This window comes from Octodon degus, unplaced genomic scaffold, assembly GCF_000260255.1.
Source record: "Octodon degus isolate 3935 unplaced genomic scaffold, OctDeg1.0 scaffold00027, whole genome shotgun sequence".
In the NCBI taxonomy this organism is placed as follows: Eukaryota; Metazoa; Chordata; class Mammalia; order Rodentia; family Octodontidae; genus Octodon; species Octodon degus.
In genome coordinates, this window is record NW_004524603.1 from 13,039,396 (window position 1) to 13,046,285 (window position 6,890).

The 6,890-nt window shown below is 53.4% G+C and overlaps 1 long non-coding RNA gene across 1 annotated transcript in view; it reads left to right on the forward strand.

Moving 5' to 3' along the window:
- Positions 1–16: 16 nt before the first annotated feature.
- The window catches only part of LOC111816139, a 132,614-nt gene continuing 125,740 nt past the window's right edge, over positions 17–6,890 (forward strand). The window contains exon 1 of the long non-coding RNA XR_002820627.1: positions 17–363. This is a non-coding gene — a long non-coding RNA (uncharacterized LOC111816139). The remainder of the gene's footprint in view (positions 364–6,890) is intronic.

Here is a 6,890-nt window from a genome sequence, read left to right on the forward strand (position 1 = left end):
CCCCTCCCGTCCCCGCGTCTCCCGCGCCGCCCAGGCCGGAGGGCGGGCTCCGCTCCCGGAGGAGGGGACAGGGCGGGCGGCGGGGCGCACGGAGGGGCGGGCCGGGCTGCGCTCCTTCCAGCGCCGCTCCGGACCCGCGGGCAGGAGACCCGCGACCAAGCTCAGCCACTGCAGGCGCGTTCGCAAGCTCCCAGCGCCAAGCCCGGTTCCACCAGGCATCCGAGTCCCCGCGCAGCGAACGCCGGCCTCGGCCGAGCCGGGTCACCAGACCCAAGGGGAAGCGCGCATCCCCGCGAGCTCTGGGAGACTCAGCTGCACCGAGGATCCCCGGGGCGCAGACCGTGGAGCTGGAGCCGGTGGAAGGTAAGCTTGGGAGCCACAGGCTGCAAAGTCTGGGGGCCCTCCCTCAGGGCCTCTGCACTACGGGGGCGCCTATTGGGGGCGCTGTGAGTGTGCTGTCTGGGGCAAGAGCTGGAGGAGCGACCCCACCGCACCCTCCTTATGCCCCACTGCCTTTCCGCCCTGTTTCTAGGAACCTTCCCTTGCTATGGGCCGAGGGTCTTTATGTGGGGTATGGGGCCCCTCACCCAAACCAGCCTCCCGGTGTCCTGCAGAGGAGCGCCCATCCCTCTGCCACCAGTGGCTGCTCTCCAATCCCCTGGGCGCTGGGAGGAGCCAGGAGGCCATTGCACCTGCCCACAGCACCCCGCAGCATCCGGCCCCCCCCCCCCCAGCATGGGTCACATTACAGCCTGAGAAGCAGGGGCCTGGCTCCTGCCTGTCAGTCTTAAGCCCAAATTCGAACCAAAGTCTCCTGCCTGCCCCTGCCTGCCTCGCCCCTCCTGCTGCTGGTGCTCAGCCCTACTGGCTCTGCACCTCCACCCACTGCTCTGGCCCTCTGGCGCCCTCTCTCCTCCCATCCCTGGGGGCACTGGCCTAGGCCCAGCATAGCTCCTATGGTAATGTTCCTGGCAGTGCCCCTGGAGAGGAGCTGTCAGGCCTGTTCCCAGTCACTACTCAGGCCCTGCATAGCCAGGAAACTTGACTGGGGCTTAGGAAGAGAAGGTGCTGCTGTACCCAGGGTTTGAGGGCAGGAGTAGGGGCTGCTCACAGCCCAGGGAAGTTGCCAGAGTATTGGGCACTGAGGCACTGAGTACCACTCACAGGAGCCATGGACCTCAACGGGCAAGGGAGATCAGCGTGGCTCCTGTGTTCCCAGCTAGGAAGCGGGCTCAGGACTGTTCTGGCATCTGTTGCTCCTTTCAGTGAGCAAGGTAACAGCTGGTCATGGCCATGGAGCTCCCTGGATTGCTGGGAACAACAGGCCAGGATGGCTGAGCACAGAAAGCAGGACCCTCCCTGGTCAGCAGGGCCCCCAGTGCCTCACTGTGGCCTGGTCCCGGCCGGGACCCTGTCCCGCTGTCCTACTGCCTGCTCCAGGTGGATGGAGAGGGCAACATGGGGGCAGTAGGTTTGGAAGCCTCCTCTCTTTTCTCTGCTCCCTGCTGTGCTCCCTCCCAGCCCAGGTTATTCTGCATTAGCATCTCCCAAGCTCAGGGCCAGGCAGAGCAAGGCACAGGTGGTCCTGGGAGCCCTGGAGCCAGCCCTGAGCAGCAGGTGCTGCACACAGGGACACGCCTCCAGTGCGTGTGATGCTGCCGCCCACCTCGCCCCACGCTCTCCCTTGCACATTCTGCCTGCAGCATCTTCAGGCCTGGCCAGCACTGGGGCTGCTCCTGGCACTCAGGGCCTGGTACCCCACCTCTCACTGCTCTCCCCTCACACATGTCTATTGTCCGCCCTGCCCCTTGCCCATTTCCAGGGTCCCGTGTGTCCCACTCAGTGCCCAGTCAGTGTAGCTCAGTCTACGTGGCCGTCTGGCTCCTTCTCCATGGCTAGACCCAGACACTGCCTGCATTTTAAACGCCTGCCCTCCCCGCACCACGGAGTGGAAGGCACACTTGTGTGTGTGGTGTGCTCCTGGGGCAATCCTCACAGGCCGAGGCCCCCTGCATCTCAGGACTCTCTGCTGGCTAAGCCATCTTCGGGCTTCTTCTCCTGCGTGGCAAAGGATCAAGAACCAGAGCCCAGTCAGCTCCTCTCTGGCTGTCCTGGGTGCTGCCTGACAGCCTGTTGGGCTCCTTTTCCAGGCAGAAGGCCAGAGCAGGAGGGAGCTGGGAGAGGATCCCCAGGGTGCGGAGGAGAGGGCAGACGCTGCAGCCTGCAGCTCAGCAAGGATCACACTGGGATTTCCTGGGCGTTTGGCAGCTGCAGAGCAGGACAGAGGACAGGGCCCCTGGTGTGACCCCACCTACACAGACCCCATGGGGGACAGGTGTGAGGCCCAGCCCTGCCACCACAGCAGACACCAACCATTGGGCCTCTGCCTGGGCTGCACCCCCTTCTCTGCTGCTGTGCCTTGGCTCCTGGATGCCCTCCTGTCTGCTGTGCCCCCAGCCCCCTTTCCCCTCTGGCCCTTTGTGCTCCTGACCTTTGCGTGAGGTGGGAGCAGAGAAGCATGAGGATTTGAGCTGGGACAGGAAGCTTTGGGAATGTCCCAGATATGCGTCGGTTTGCTTTTGTAGCTGCCTCTGCCCCTTGCCTCTCAGTTTCTGCCTTTGCTTGCTGCTTTCCTCTTTCAGGTGAACATGCTTAGGGAGTGGGAGCCGTAGAGGCCCAGTGGGAGCAGATGATGTGGACGCATTTGCTGGATTGGCTTAGGGTTTGAAAGCATTTTCTTTTCTTTGTTTAGATTGTGTTGTATCTGTAAAAAGTAAAGTATGCCTATTAATATCATAGCAAGAGAATCAATTAAAGTCTGTGTAAGACAAAGTGTAATTCCCCCCACCTGCCGTCCTCTATTCTGCCTCCTACAGTAACCAGTTTTAATGACTGGATTCATCTCTGTCTTCCTGTGCCCCAAGTGGATTTGCCTTACATTGGTTAATTTCTTTCATTTAAGTTCTTTAAAAAGTTGTATAGATTTATTAATTTCCTCTTTCCCCTTCCATTTTCATAGGAAACATACTTTGTGGCCTATGATTCTACAAATCTGTATTCTTTTCCAGTTTATGAAAGCAAAGTACATCCTTCAGGCCTAAAACCTCACTTAATTTCTTAAGTGAACATCTAGTTTCTCCACTGCCTCAGAAAAAACAGAGTAGCATATCCAGAAAAGGAGAGAGAAAATACAAAATCACACGTGTCACATGAAACTTCATCTAATCAGTCTCATATGCTGTGCTGTCATTTTGCATCTTCATTTTCTCTGCCTTGGGTGTTGTATATTTTTAAAACCTTACATGCATGAGACACGTGAGTGTCTTCCCCACCGAGATCTGTCCTCAGGGCTCTCACACTGAAGGACCTCTCCGCCCAGGACAGCTCGTCTCCTGAGGTGAGCAGGTACAGGAATCTCACGCAGCCTCTGAGGAGGAGCAGGAGGAGCCTGGCCGTGCCGAGGCCTCTGCCCACAGTGTTGCGCCATCCGGGGTGTGCTCATGGTCCTTGTCCCCAGCTGCTGCAGGCACGTCTGGAAGTCAGGTCTGAGCACTGTTTCTTCAGTATTCCAGGCAGGTGGAGCAGTCATGGTCCATCACTTATTATTCTACCTTTGACACTGCTTCAAGAGAGCCTGCAGTGGCACGAATTAGTTGACAGTAACTTGTCCCATATCTTACATTTCCTCTTTCCTTATTTTATTCTTCCAGTGGAGATGCACTCAGATTCTTTATATGTTAAAAAATAAAAGAGCTGGATTTGTCTGGTGTGTCAGATGAGCAGGAACTGCTCTAAGTCCCTAGTCTGATTCAGCAACGAATTTTTTTTTTTTTTTTTCCTGAAGGCATGTGCTTGGAACATCAGCATTCTGTGTCTGGATGTAAGAGGTTTTCATCAGGCAGTGAGACACACCTCCAGGCACTTAATATCTCAGTTATTTCTCTGATAAACAGCTCTCTCTGTTTTTATTTTTTATTTTATTTGTTTATATATTTAGTATGGGATCTATAGGGTCTACAGGGTCTCACTACACAGATCAGACTGGTAGTGATACTCCTGTTTTCAGCCTCCCAAGCAATGGGATTACAGGCCCGTGCTACCAGGTGGTCTCAGTCAATGTCTCAGCCCTCCCTGGGGACGTGGCCAGCGCAGCAGGCTGGGATCAAACCCCGGGCCCCTGCATCTGCCTCCGTAGGCACTTTAATCCACTGAGCTATCTGACCCGCTTTCTCTCTTTTTTATCAAATTTTTAAAAAATTTCTCAACGTATAGCCCTTTCACAGAGTGTCTTTGTTTTCTTCTTTTGGATTCTTCTTGATGATAGAAGTTTAAGAAGAACTTGGGTGCGTTCACATATGTTGTAATTGCCTTTGCAGTTCTCTGGATTTTCTGGAGGGAGGCCAGCTTCATGTTGTCATTGAGAGGCAGGCTAAGGCTGCCAAGGCGTGACTACCACAGCCACAAGCCACTGTGTGACTGTCTTGTGTTATGGATCATCAAAGCAAACACCCTGCCCTTCCTCATTGGTTATAATATCCTACAGTGCACAGTGGACATTATCTGTGGTATATGTTTTCTATCTTATTTCGCTGTCTATCAAGCACAAAAAATGTTGTTAAAATGTCACCAAAATATTTATTGTTCCCTTTCCACGGTTATCTAGTTGGTCAGTTTAGGAACCCATGGAGCTCATTGTCTCTTCTTTGTGTAGATTATAGAATCTATTCCTGGTCTGCCTGAAAGAGTCTATTTGTAAGAACAACTCAGCAAACAGTAAAACAGGCTTCATTGTTTAAGAGCTTGACACTGGCATTTTCTGTTCCTGCTAACAGTGTTCCCAAAACTGTGACGCTGGACAAGATCTAATTACTTTGGGGCAGCCAACATGTGTCTGTAGTAAGGCACTGGGATTTGGGGGCTGAATCTACATATTGAGTGGCTTCCGCAAACAGTAGTTAGAGATGGCAGCGGCATGAGGAAAGTTAAGGGAGCTGAGCATGCTCCTTCTTTCGGGGGTCTCCTTTTCTTCACTGGAGACTTGATTTCATTTGTGAGTGGTCTTAGCAGCTTGGGAGGCAGTACTAGCTAGGAATCTGCATTTCTTAGAAAATGTTTGCTATAAGCAGTTGCTTCCCACTTCCTGCCATTGCCTGTTAATTACACTCTCCCTTTTCACACAAAGGCTGTTACAAGTTGTCTGGGGCAAATCTCAGAGGCTGATTGGTGGGTGGATCCAACCCAGGAACCACATACCAAGGTGTATTCCATGGTAGCTTCATGGAGTCAAGAATTCCTTATGTTTTGTGATGCCAGAGGCCTGAACCCAGGATCTTCCCACTGAGCTACAACTTAAGCCCTGCTTATTTATTTATTTATTCATTTAATTTTGAGACCATATCTCAATAAAATTACTGAGTCATCCAGGCTGGGCTAGAACTTTCCATCTGCTGTCTTGTCCCCTCTCAGTGCCAGGATCGCAGGCATGTGCCAACACGCCGGTTTGAAGGCGTTCTCTTGTAGCACATACAGCTTTATCAGAAAAAAAAAAAAAAAAAAAAAACACTTAGATAAGTAGGAATCAAAATATGATTTTTTTTGTTAAATGTGTTAAATGATTTCTTTTCTCAGTTAATCTCCATTAAATATAATTTCATAGTTCAAGTTCAGTTTCATTGAGAGTGTGCAGATTTCCACCGCATCGATGCTAGCAGCACCTCACAGATGAAGCTTGCGACTCCCCTCTAATTGGCAGTTTTTGATTTCTGTTTTGTTTTTGTCTTTGGCTTCTGCCCTCTCTTGAGCAGTGTGGGCAACGTGCCTATCAGGCAGCCATCGGCGGTCCTGTTCTCCTGTCTGAGCAGCGCACGCAGCTTCCTGGGACTCAGCTGCAAGGAGAGGCAGAGCTCAGCCACTGTCCGGGTCAGCAGGTGCAGGAGGTGCTGCCTGTGCTCTCGGGGGTGACCCTGGGGGCGGCGAGGTCTCTGCTCCTGACTCCTGGGCACAGCATTGTGCCTCCTGCAGGCTTGGGAGCTTTCCTGAGTGGGCGCTGCTGCTCCCAGAAATCATTCTGAGGGTGGAAATACTCTTTGTATGCGCTGTGCTAAGAAGCTGCTATCTGTGTTTAAGGGGAACTTTAAGGAACAAGGTGGTTGGGAGGGAGTGCACAGGCGAGATGTGACGTGGCCAGCTCAAGAGAATGCAGGGGAAGGTACTTCTCCCAGGCCGGGGCCCCCAGGCCTGCTCTTTTGCTTCTGTGCCAGGTTTCCTGTGCTCCTCCATGAGGGCCCCTCCACACATATGTCTATATCTGGTCTTCAGTCTTCAGTCTGTCAGGGGGAGCTGGTGCACACCCGGAGGTGATTTTCTCTAGGTTCCTAACCCACTCATCACCATCCTCATGTCCCGTAATTTCTTGACTTCCACCTGTGGATTGACAGCTATGTTGCAGCCTGTTCCCATACAGATGGTTCTCATGAGTGCTCTGGATTGTATGTGGGTGCAAGCTGGTACAATGTAGGGTCCCTGAGTGGCTTCTTAGAGGAAGAGGAGCTCGCAGATAGGGACTGGCAGTCACTCTGCACAGCAGCGCCTCACTGAGGACTCGTGAACCCCGTGTAGAGCTGGGGCCCCCACTGCTAATGCTTTGGCCAACACGGCATGCTTCTCCATGTCGAGGGTAAAAATGGTATTAGTCATCTTGGGCTGCAGTAGCAACGTCCCACGGACGGGTGGGTTGTGAACCAAAGACTTGCGTTTCTCACCACTCGGGGGCGGGCCGGGCCAGGGTGCGGGAGCATCTGGGTTTGCTTGCAGGCCGCCTCCAGGTGTGCGCCCTGCCCTCTTGTCCTTGTAGCCGCACAAAGTGAACAGTGGGTTACGAGGCCCTTTGG